Below are 2,500 nucleotides of genomic sequence, written 5' to 3'. Positions count from 1 at the left end.
GTTGAGCTCTCTTGGCGAGGGAGCTGATGTTCAGTTCCCACTTGAGGTCCCGGCAGAGAATAGTGCCCAGGAAGCGGAAGGACTCCACAATTTTGACTGCGGAGTCTAACAGGGTGATGGCGGTGAGTGGGGCTGTATTCTTCCTGAAGTCCACAACCATCTCAACTGTCCTTAGAGCATTTAGCTCTAAGTTGTTCTGGCTACACCAGGTCACCAGGTTGTCAGCTTCCCACCTATAGTCAGACTCATCCCCACCAGAGATCAGCCCAATGAGGGTGGTGTCGTCCGACAAACTTCAAGAGTTTGACGGACAGATGATTGGAGGCGCAGCTGTTGGTATACAGGGAGAAGAGCAGTGGGCAAAGGACGCAGCCCTGAGGAGTTCCCGTGCTGATGGACCTGGAGTCAGAGACTTCTGTTCCCGGCTTAACGCACTGCTTCCTGTCAGAGAGGAAGTCTGTGATCCACCTGCAGGTGGAGTAGGGCACGTTCAGCTGGAAGAGCTTGTCCTGAAGCAGGGCAGGGATGATGGTGTTGAAGGCAGAGCTGAAATCCACAAACAGGATCCTGGCGTAGGATGCTGGGGCGTCCACATGCTGTAGGGTGAAGTGGAGGGCCATGTTAACTGCGTCGTCCACAGACCTGTTGGCTCTGTAGGCAAACTGAAGGGGGTCCAGGAGAGGGTCTGTGATGGCTTTGAGGTGTGCCAGGAGCAGGCGCTCAAAAGACTTCATTACCACAGATGTAAGGGCGACCGGTCTGTAATCATTTAGTCCTGTTGGCCTTAGCTTTTTGGGCACAGCGATGATGGTGGAGGACTTGAGACAGGCTGGTACATGGCATGTCTCCAGGGAGGTGTTAAAGATGTTGGTGAACACCGGAGACAGCTGGTCAGCGCAGTGCCTGAGGGTGGCTGGAGAGACAGAGTCCGGCCCGGCTGCTTTGCGTGGATTCTGCCTCTTGAAAAGCCCATTAACTTCTCCCTCCTGAAAGGAGAGAGTCGTTTCTGTAGTATGGGTGGGGGATGGGGCCTCTTGGGTGGGAAGGGGTGGTTCAGGACAGTCCAATTGTCTTTCAAATCTACGGTAGAACTCGTTCAGGTCGTTGGCTAGGCGGGAGTCGTTAGTGGTGTGGGGCGCTCTGGGTTTGTAGTTGGTGATGTGCCTGAGCCCTTTGGCAGACAGAAGCAGCGTCGTTAGTAGAGAACTGGTGTTTTAGTGTCTCTGAGTACAGTCGTTTAGCCTCTCTCACCGCTTTGCTAAACCTGTTCTTCGACTCCTTGAATCTGTCTCTATCCCCACTCCTAAACGCTTCCTCCTTCTCCAACCTCAACCTTTTGAGCTTTGCTGAGAACCAGGGCTTGTTGTTGTTAAAGTTCACCCTGGTACGTGTTGGGATACAGCAGTCCTCACAGAAGCTGATGTACACAGCCTCTGTGAGTTCATCCAGACTATTGGTAGCAGTCGTGAACATATCCCAGTCAGTACAGTCTAAGCACGCCCGCAAATCTTCCACAGCCTCACTGGTCCACTGTTTAGATGTCCTCACAGCAGGTTTACAGAGTTTTAGTTGCTGCCTGTATGCACGAATCAGGTGGACCAAGGGAGTTCTGTGCGAGCCGAACAGCCCCGTGACCCACAAGAGAAACATCCCCGCCAAATTCGAGCGTTTGACGGGGTCTATCCGTGAAAAAATATTCACGTTTTTGAGTGCACATGCATTTCTGCTGCAAATGCCTCTGGAAGTTTCATGCCGTTCGTATGCCAATTGTGGCAACACGAAAATGACCCGTTTTCCCATTCCGAGGGATTTCTGTGCGACCCTAACAGCCCCGTGAGCCACAAGAGACACATCCCCGCCAATTTCTAGCGTTTCACGGGGTCTATCCGTGAAAAATATAGACGTTTTTGAGTGCACATGCATTTCTGCTGCAGATGCCTCTGGAAGTTTCATGCCGTTCGTACGCAATGTGGCAACACGAAAATGACCCCTTTTCCCATTCCGAGGGATTTCTGTGCGACCCTAACTAACAGCGCCCGTGAGCCACAAGAGAGACATCCCCGCCAATTTATAGCGTTTCACGGGGTCTATCCGTGAAAAATATAGACGTTTTTGAGTGCACATGCATTCCTGCTGCAAATGCCTCTGGAAGTTTCATGCCGTTCCTATGCAATGTGGCCACACAAAAATGACCCGTTTTCCCATTCCGAGGCATTTCTGTGCGACCCTAACAGCCCCGTGAGCCACAAGAGAGACATCCCCGCCAACTTCTAGCGTTTGACGGGGTCTATGCGTGAAAAATATTAAAATTTTTGAGTGCACGTGCCTTTCTGCTGCAAATGCCTCTGGAAGTTTCATGGCGTTCCTATGCAATGTGGCAACACGAAAATGACCCCTTTTCCCATTCCGAGGGAGTTCTGTGCCACCCTAACAGCCCCGTGAGCCACAAGAGACACATCCCCGCCAATTTCTAGCGTTTCACGGGGTCTATCCGTGAAAC

Source organism: Petromyzon marinus, unplaced genomic scaffold (assembly GCF_048934315.1).
Source record: "Petromyzon marinus isolate PM22_M1 ecotype Great Lakes invasive population unplaced genomic scaffold, UKy_Petmar_22M1.pri1.0 PM_G_Scaffold_40, whole genome shotgun sequence".
Taxonomy (NCBI): Eukaryota; Metazoa; Chordata; class Hyperoartia; order Petromyzontiformes; family Petromyzontidae; genus Petromyzon; species Petromyzon marinus.
This window is presented reverse-complemented; position numbering follows the sequence as displayed.